We start from the raw sequence: 10,113 nt of genomic DNA on the forward strand, positions 1-10,113 counted from the left end.
GTTTCACAATAATGTATTTATATTTTATTACTTACGTACGCGATGGCACTATAAAATAGCATGTTTACCAACAACACTACACATAATGTGTTGTTGCCTGTTGATCAATCCGCAATCATCTTTGTAGAAGTTTGATCATGTTGCTTGTCAGCCATCTTACAAGTTTTGAGTACATGGAAATGGAAAATTATTAGAACAAACTAAAGAGAGTTACCAAGGTAGTTTGCACAAGTAACCATGCAACATCACATCAAATAGTGCAATTTAAACACATTTTTACTATGCATGTTCCTTCTTTTTTGTAATTCACCAACCCATCCACATAATAAAACTTAAACAAAAAAGGGGAGTTGAAAGGTGGTTACTATTAATTGACTGTATCACATTTACATAACCATGACTTCTGGCGTATACTTCCTCCAGCACCACCTTGATATTCATGCAGTCCTCCTCAGTTTTCTTCGATCTTGTTGTTTCTGCAGAATGCTCCAACTAGTATGGTATTGACACATGTTAATAATCACAGTAGCAAGATGGCTTTGTTTTAGGTTATCCAGATGGTCTGGCAAATAGTGACCCTCCTGCTACTACCAGAGTCCTCAAATTCTTTGGGAAAGTTAGAGCTCAATCTACAACTAGGTCCTCAACATTATCAGGGGGCATAGCCAAGTCGAAAGCACATACCCTTATCTGCCAAATCAACATAGACTGCATTTGAAGAATAGGTGCTCAATGTGAGGCTACAAAAGTGGCACTGGTCATTAACATCAGCCCTCTCTTTAGTATATTATCTTTGATCAAAAAGTTGTTTTTTAGCATCAACCACAAGAAAATATTTACCTGATTTGGCATCTTCAATCTCCAAATGAACCTATGTCCCACCAAAGCAGAAGCGTTCAGGTGTAGTAAGCACTACAACCTCTCCAGAACCTATATCTTTGCTTGCTTGATTGCACTACAACATGGTAGTTATTAAAAGGCATTTTAAAATGTGTGGGAATACATAAACGTCTCAAAATACTTTTCAAGGTATAGTTATTAAAATTTATCTTTTGTTTTTCTCCTCTCGCACACAAGTGGGAGTGTGGACCTACCTCCGATCTTGGAATGCCTTCGGGCTAACTTTTTCTATGGTGAGAAATTGTGGTATACACCCTAGTGTCCCGGTGAGAGAGGTATCATGTCATGCTACAAAACCTATGGATTATTCCATAATAATCACAAGTGCGGGTTTGCTGCCCGCAGAGTGCCCTTCCCTTGTCAAAGATGATGGTTAACATAAATGACTATACATGCCTATATTGTTAGGAGACTAGGTGATAGGAAGCTAATAGTTGTGGCATGATAAATTCAAGTACACACAGTTGCTCGAGTATATGCATGTAGCACTTGCAAGAGCTACACTTAAATATGATGGTTGCTATGTGTGTACGCGGAGTGGTTGTGTGTCTGCTCATATACTAGACCTACTAGACCTACTATCTGATATGGTGTTGCATTGTATGAGTGTTTAGCAGTCTAAATCGGTCCTTGCAAAGGCAAATATGGATCCATCCGTTGAGACAAGAGTGATGGATGTTACCCGTCGTAAAGGCGGCTAGGGCCAATCAGAGCACCGGATGACTATCGAGTAATCTAGAACAAAACAAGTTTAATCCAAGAATATTTTATCAAAATTGTGTGGACGGCCTTAAGAAATTCAAGCTGCATTTTACAACAACCAACAATGATCGAGCCCCAACTCTTCGAATATATGAGGTAGGTGGTTTGCGCCCCCTGAAAAGATTTGAAAAGGATATTTGACCCTAAATTTTAAGATAAATTAATCATAAATTTCAGAAAAGGGCTAGGTACAAAAGCCTATAACTCCTTATAATTTGAGAAGTTAAATTTCAAGTGATTGTTTGAGGAGTTAACTTTTTTATAAAAAAGCGCCCAAAGAGTAACTTATAAATGAATATTATGAAGAAAAAAATAGACAGTACAATGGAAAGACAACAAGACACAAAAGATCAACAAAAAAAATAAAATACATTGAAAACCATACTCTTCCTTTGATTGTATGCCGCCTATCGAAGATTAAAAAATGCACTAAATCAACAGTTAGAGAAAGGGACACCTGCCAACGTCCTTGCCATACCATGGTTTAAATACCGCAATAGCCACTCGTCGCTAGAAACGAGATCTAGGACTCGATTTAATAATATCAGTTGGAACATAAACCCATAACTTGCAATCATTCGCCACCAGTCCAGAGGGTTGGAGAAACTGGGCCATGCTACAGAACAGCTCGAAACAACATGTTGAAGTCGCCGCACAAAGATCCAACCAACTGATTTCATGATTAAGATGCCAACTATCAAGATCCGAGGAGAGTCAACAAATCCGACCCTCCCTCCCAGTCCCTTCGGGCTTCAGTTGGACGTTGTTGAGGTAGGGAGAAGTCATTTATACGTTATACCAACGCGGTATCGCTGCTACCGTCTCGTCAACGCCAAGTGAAACAAAAATCTAAGGAAAATAAGAACGAAAGGGACGGGTTCCCACTCCTCTGCTCCCTCCCCCCCCCCCATAAAAACTTTCGGACAGGAGAGGGGAGGGGGAGGAGACTTTTTAAATTTTATGGTGGGTAGTGTTGGGGAACGTTGCAGAAAATTAAAAAATTTCCTACGGTTTCACCAAGATCCATCTATGAGTTCATCTAAGCAATGAGTCAAGGGAGTGAGTTTGCATCTACATACCACTTGTAGATCGCGTGCGGAAGCGTCGAGGGAGCGGTGATGATGGAGTCGTACTCGACGTGATTCAGATCACCGATGACCAAGTGCTGAACGGACAGCACCTCCGCATTCAACACACGTACGGTACGGGCGACGTCTCCTCCGTCTTGATCCAGCAAGGAGGAAGGAGAGGTTGAGGAACACAGCTCCACCGGCAGCACGACGGCGTGGTGTTGGTGGAGAAGCAGCACTCCGACAGGGCTTCGCCAAGCTCGTGACGGAGAAGGAGAGGTGTTGGGGAGGGGAGGGGCTGCGCCTTGGCTTGTGTGTGCAGCCCTCCCCTCACCCCTCTATTTATAGGGGAAGGGGCAAGGGGGGCCGGCCCCTCTAGATGGGATCTAGAGGGGGGCGGCGGCCAGGGAGGGGGGCTTGCCCCCCAAGCAAGGGGGACGCCCCCTCTAGGGTTCCCCCCCAACCCTAGGCGCATGGGCCCAAGGGGGGGGCGCCCAGCCCTCCAGGGGCTGGCTCCTGCCCCATGTGGCCCATGTGGACCCCCCGGGAGGGGTGGCCCCTCCCGGTGGACCCCCGGAACCCTTCCGGTGGCCCCGGTACAATACCGATATGCCCCTGAAACTTTTTGGTGTCCGTTTGACAACTTCCCATATATAAATCTTTACCTCCGGACCATTCCGGAACTCCTCGTGACGTCCGAGATCTCATCCGGGACTCCGAACAACATTCGGTAATCACATACAAGTCTTCCTAATAAACCTAGCGTCGTCGAACCTTAAGTGTGTAGACCCTACGGGTTCGGGAGACACGCAGACATGACCGAGACGGCTCTCCGATCAATAACCAACAGCGGGATCTGGATACCCATGTTGGCTCCCACATGCTCCTTGATGATGTCATCGGATGAACCACGATGTCGAGGATTCAATCAACCCCGTATGCAATTCCCTTTGTCAATCGGTACGTTACATGCCCGAGACTCGATCGTCGGTATCCCAATACCTCGTTTAGTCTCGTTACCGGCAAGTCACTTTACTCGTACCGTAATGCATGATCCCGTGACCAAACACTTGGTCACTTTGAGCTCATTATGATGATGCATTACTGAGTGGGCCCAGAGATACCTCTCCGTCATACGGAGTGACAAATCCCAGTCTCGATCCGTGTCAACCCAACAGACACTTTCGGAGATACCTGTAGTGCACCTTTATAGTCACCCAGTTACGTTGTGACGTTTGGTACACCCAAAGCACTCTTACGGTATCCGGGAGTTACACGATCTCATGGTCTAAGGAAGAGATACTTGACATTGAAAAAGCTCTAGCAAAACGAACTACACGATCTTGTGCTATGCTTAGGATTGGGTCTTGTCCATCACATCATTCTCCCAATGATGTGATCCCGTTGTCAATGACATCCAATGTCCATAGTCAGGAAACCATGACTATTTGTTGACCAACGAGCTAGTCAACTAGAGGCTTACTAGGGACGTATTGTGGTCTATGTATTCACACGTGTATTACAATTTCCGGATAATACAATTATAGCATGAATAAAAGACAATTATCATGAACAAGGAAATATAATAATAATGCTTTTATTATTGCCTCTAGGGCATATTTCCAACAGTCTCCCACTTGCACTAGAGTCAATAATCTAGTTACATTGTGATGAATCGAACACCCATAGAGTTCTGGTGTTGATCATGTTTTGCTCGCGAGAGAGGTTTAGTCAACGGATCTGTGACATTCAGATCTGTATGTACTTTGCAAATATCTATGTCTCCATCTTGAACATTTTCACGGATGGAGTTGAAACGACGCTTGATGTGCCTGGTCTTCTTGTGAAACCTGGGCTCCTTAGCAAGGGCAATAGCTCCAGTGTTGTCACAGAAGAGTTTGATTGGCCCCGACGCATTGGGTATGACTCCTAGGTCGGTGATGAACTCCTTCACCCAAATAGCTTCATGCGCTGCCTCCGAGGCTGTCATGTACTCCGCTTCACATGTAGATCCCGCCACGACGCTCTGCTTGCAGCTGCACCAGCTTACTGCTCCACCATTCAACATATACACGTATCCGGTTTGTGACTTAGAGTCATCCAGATCTGTGTCGAAGCTAGCGTCGACGTAACCCTTTACGGCGAGCTCTTCGTCACCTCCATAAACGAGAAACATGTCCTTCGTCCTTTTCAGGTACTTCAGGATATTCTTGACCGTTGTCCAGTGTTCCTTGCCGGGATTACTTTGGTATCTTCCTACCAAACTTACGGCAAGGTTTACATCAGGTCTGGTACACAACATGGCATACATAATAGATCCTATGGCTGAAGCATAGGGGATGACACTCATCTCTTCTTTATCCTTTGCCGTGGTCGGGCATTGAGCCGAGCTCAATCTCACACCTTGCAATACAGGCAAGAACCCCTTCTTAGACTGATCCATTTTGAACTTCTTCAAAATCTTATCAAGGTATGTGCTTTGTGAAAGACCTATGAGGCGTCTCGATCTATCTCTGTAGATCTTGATGCCTAATATATAAGCAGCTTCTCCAAGGTCCTTCATTGAAAAACACTTATTCAAGTAGGCCTTAATGCTGTCCAAGAATTCTACATCATTTCCCATCAAAAGTATGTCATCTACATATAATATGAGAAATGCTACAGAGCTCCCACTCACTTTCTTGTAAACCCAGGCTTCTCCATAAGTCTGCATAAACCCAAACGCTTTGATCATCTCATCAAAGCGAATGTTCCAACTCCGAGATGCTTGCACCAGCCCATAAATGGATCGCTGGAGCTTGCATACTTTGTTAGCATTCTTAGGATCGACAAAACCCTCCGGCTGCATCATATACAGTTCTTCCTTAAGATGCCCGTTAAGGAATGCCGTTTTGACGTCCATCTGCCATATCTCATAATCATAGTATGCGGCAATTGCTAACATGATTCGGACGGACTTAAGCTTCGCTACGGGAGAGAAAGTCTCATCGTAGTCAATCCCTTGAACTTGTCGATAACCCTTAGCGACAAGTCGAGCTTTATAGATGGTGACATTACCATCCGCGTCCGTCTTCTTCTTAAAGATCCATTTGTTTTCTGTCGCTCGCCGATCATCGGGCAAGTCAGTCAAAGTCCATACTTTGTTTTCATACATGGATTCTATCTCGGATTTCATGGCTTCTAGCCATTTATTGGAATCTGGGCCCGCCATTGCTTCTTCGTAGTTCGAAGGTTCACCGTTGTCCAACAACATGATTTCCAGGACAGGGTTGCCGTACCACTCTGGTGCGGAACGTGTCCTTGTGGACCTACGAAGTTCAGTAGCAACTTGATCCGAAGTACCTTGATCATCATCATTATTTTCCTCTTCAATTGGTGTAGGCATCACAGGAACATTTTCCTGAGCTGCACTACTATCCTGTTCAAGAGGTAGTACTTCATCGAGTTCTACTTTCCTCCCACTTATTTCTTTCGAGAGAAACTCTTTTTCCAGAAAGGATCCATTCTTGGCAACAAAGATCTTGCCCTCGGATCTTAAGTAGAAGGTATACCCAATGGTTTCTTTAGGGTATCCTATGAAGACGCTTTTTTCCGACTTGGGTTCGAGCTTTTCAGGTTGAAGTTTCTTGACATAAGCATCGCGTCCCCAAACTTTTAGAAACGACAGCTTAGGTTTCTTCCCAAACCATAATTCATACGGTGTCGTCTCAACGGATTTAGACGGTGCCCTATTTAAAGTGAATGTAGCTGTCTCTAGAGCGTATCCCCAAAATGATAGCGGTAAATCAGTAAGAGACATCATAGATCGCACCATATCCAATAGAGTGCGATTACGACGTTCGGACACACCGTTTCGCTGAGGTGTTCCAGGCGGCGTGAGTTGTGAAACGATTCCACATTTTCTGAAGTGTGTACCAAATTCGTGACTTAAATATTCTCCTCCACGATCCGATCGTAAGAATTTTATCTTTCGGTCACGTTGATTCTCTACTTCATTCTGAAATTCTTTGAACTTTTCAAAGGTCTCAGACTTGTGTTTCATCAAGTAGACATACCCATATCTACTCAAGTCATCAGTGAGAGTGAGAACATAACGATATCCTCCGCGAGCCTCAACGCTCATTGGACCGCACACATCGGTATGTATGATTTCCAACAAGTTGGTTGCTCGCTCCATTGTTCCGGAGAACAGAGTCTTGGTCATCTTGCCCATGAGGCATGGTTCGCATGTGTCAAATGATTCATAATCGAGAGACTCTAAAAGTCCATCAGCATGGAGCTTCTTCATGCGCTTGACACCAATGTGACCAAGGCGGCAGTGCCACAAATATGTGGGACTATCGTTATCAACTTTACATCTTTTGGTATTCACACTATGAATATGTGTAGTATTACGTTCGAGATTCATTAAGAATAAACCATTGACCATCGGGGCATGACCATAAAACATATCTCTCATATAATTAGAACAACCATTATTCTCGGATTTAAATGAGTAGCCATCTCGCATCAAACGAGATCCAGATACAATGTTCATGCTCAAACTTGGCACTAAATAACAATTATTGAGGTTTAAAACTAATCCCGTAGGTAAATGTAGAGGTAGCGTGCCGACAGCGATCACATCGACCTTGGAACCATTCCCGACGCACATCGTCACCTCGTCCTTCGCCAGTCTTCGCTTATTCCGCAGCTCCTGCTGTGAGTTACAAATGTGAGCAACGGCACCGGTATCAAATACCCAGGAGTTACTACGAGTACTGGTAAGGTACACATCAATTACATGTATATCAAATATACCTTTAGTGTTGCCGGCCTTCTTGTCCGCTAAGTATTTGGGGCAGTTCCGCTTCCAGTGACCCTTCCCCTTGCAATAAAAGCACTCAGTCTCAGGCTTGGGTCCATTCTTTGACTTCTTCCCGGCAACTGGCTTACCGGGCGCGGCAACATCTTTGCCGTCCTTTTTGAAGTTCTTCTTACCCTTGCCTTTCTTGAACTTAGTGGTCTTATTGACCATCAACACTTGATGTTCTTTCTTGATTTCAACCTCTGCTGACTTCAGCATTGAAAATACTTCAGGAATGGTCTTCACCATCCCCTGCATATTGTAGTTCATCACAAAGCTCTTGTAGCTTGGTGGGAGCGACTGAAGGATTCTGTCAATGACCGCCTCGTCCGGGAGGTTAATGTCCAGCTGGGACAGGCGGTTGTGCAACCCAGACATTTTGAGTATATGCTCACTGACAGAACTATTTTCCTCCATCTTACAACCATAGAACTTTTCGAAGACTTCATATCTCTCGACCCGGACATGAGCTTGGAAAACTAGTTTCAGCTCCTCGAACATCTCATATGCTCCGTGTTGCTCAAAATGCTTTTGGAGCCCCGGTTCTAAGCTGTAAAGCATGCCGCACTAAACGAGGGAGTAATCATCAGCACGTGTCTGCCAAACATTCAAATCGTCTTGCGGTGCTGGGAGAGCAGGTGGGTCACCTAACGGCGCTGCAAGGACATACGCTTTCTTAGCAGCTATGAGGATGATCCTCAGGTTCCGGACCCAGTCCGTATAGTTGCTGCCATCATCTTTCAGCTTGGTTTTCTCTAGGAACGCGTTGAAGTTCATGTTGACATGAGCGTTGGCCATTTGATCTACAAGACATATTTTGCAAAAAGTTTTAGACTAACTTCATGATAATTAAGTTCATCTAATCAAATTATTTTAATGAACTCCCACTCAGATTAGACATCCCTCTAGTCATCTAAGTGTTACACGATCCGAGTTGACTAGGCCGTGTCCGATCATCACGTGAGACGGACTAGCCATCATCGGTGAACATCTCCATGTTGATCGTATCTCCCATACGACTCATGTTCGACCTTTCGGTCTCTTGTGCTCCTAGGCCATGTCTGTACATGCTAGGCTCGTCAAGTTAACCCTAAGTGTTTTGCGTGTGTAAATCTGGCTTACACCCGTTGTATGTGAACGTAAGAATCTATCACACCCGATCATCACGTGGTGCTTCGAAACGACGAACTTTCGCAACGGTGCACAGTTAGGGGGAACACTTTCTTGAAATTGTTATAAGGGATCATATTATTTACTACCGTCGTTCTAAGTAAACAAGATGCATAAAACATAATAAACATCACATGCAATTATATAAAGTAGTGACATGATATGGCCAATATCATATAGCTCCTTTGATCTTCATCTTCGGGGCTCCATGATCATCTTGTCACCGGCATGACACCATGATCTCCATCATCATGATCTCCATCATCGTGTCTTCATGAAGTTGTCACGCCAACGACTACTTCTACTTCTATGGCTAACGCGTTTAGCAATAAAGTAAAGTAATTTACATGGCGTTCTTCAATGACACGCAGGTCATACAAAAAATAAAGACAACTCCTAGGGCTCCTGCCGGTTGTCATACTCATCGACATGCAAGTCGTGATTCCTATTACAAGAACATGATCTCATACATCACAATATATCATTCATCATTCATCACAACTTGACCATATCACATCACATGACAATTGCTGCAAAAACAAGTTAGACGTCCTCTAATTGTTGTTGCATCTTTTACGTGGCTGCAATTGGGTTCTAGCAAGAACGTTTTCTTACCTACGAATAACCACAACGTGATTTTGTCAACTTCTATTTACCCTTCATAAGGACCCTTTTCATCGAATCCGCGCCAACTAAAGTGGGAGAGACAGACACCCGCCAGCCACCATATGCAACTAGTGCATGTTAGTCGGTGGAACCGGTCTCACGTAAGCGTACGTGTAAGGTTGGTCCAGGCCGCTTCATCTCACAATACCGTTGAAGCAAGATAAGACTAGTAGCGGCAAGCAAGTTGACAAGATCTACGCCCACAACAAAATTGTGTTCTACTCGTGCAATAGAGAACTACGCATAGACCTAGCTCATGATGCCACTGTTGGGGAACGTTGCAGAAAATTACAATTTTTCCTACGGTTTCACCAAGATCCATCTATGAGTTCATCTAAGCAACGAGTCAACGGAGTGAGTTTGCATCTACATACCACTTGTAGATCGTGTGCGGAAGCGTTCGAGGGAGCGGTGATGATGGAGTCATACTCGACGTGATTCAGATCACCGATGACCAAGTGCTGAACGGACAGCACCTCCGCGTTCAACACACGTACGGTACGGGCGACGTCTCCTCCGTCTTGATCCAGCAAGGAGGAAGGAGAGGTTGAGGAAGACAGCTCCACCGGCAGCACGACGGCGTGGTGTTGGTGGAGAAGCAGCACTCCGACAGGGCTTCGCCAAGCTCGTGACGGAGAAGGAGAGGTGTTGGGGAGGGGAGGGGCTGCGCCTTGGCTTGTGTATGCAGCCCTCCCCTCA

This window comes from Triticum dicoccoides, chromosome 1B (assembly GCF_002162155.2).
Source record: "Triticum dicoccoides isolate Atlit2015 ecotype Zavitan chromosome 1B, WEW_v2.0, whole genome shotgun sequence".
Classification (NCBI taxonomy): Eukaryota; Viridiplantae; Streptophyta; class Magnoliopsida; order Poales; family Poaceae; genus Triticum; species Triticum dicoccoides.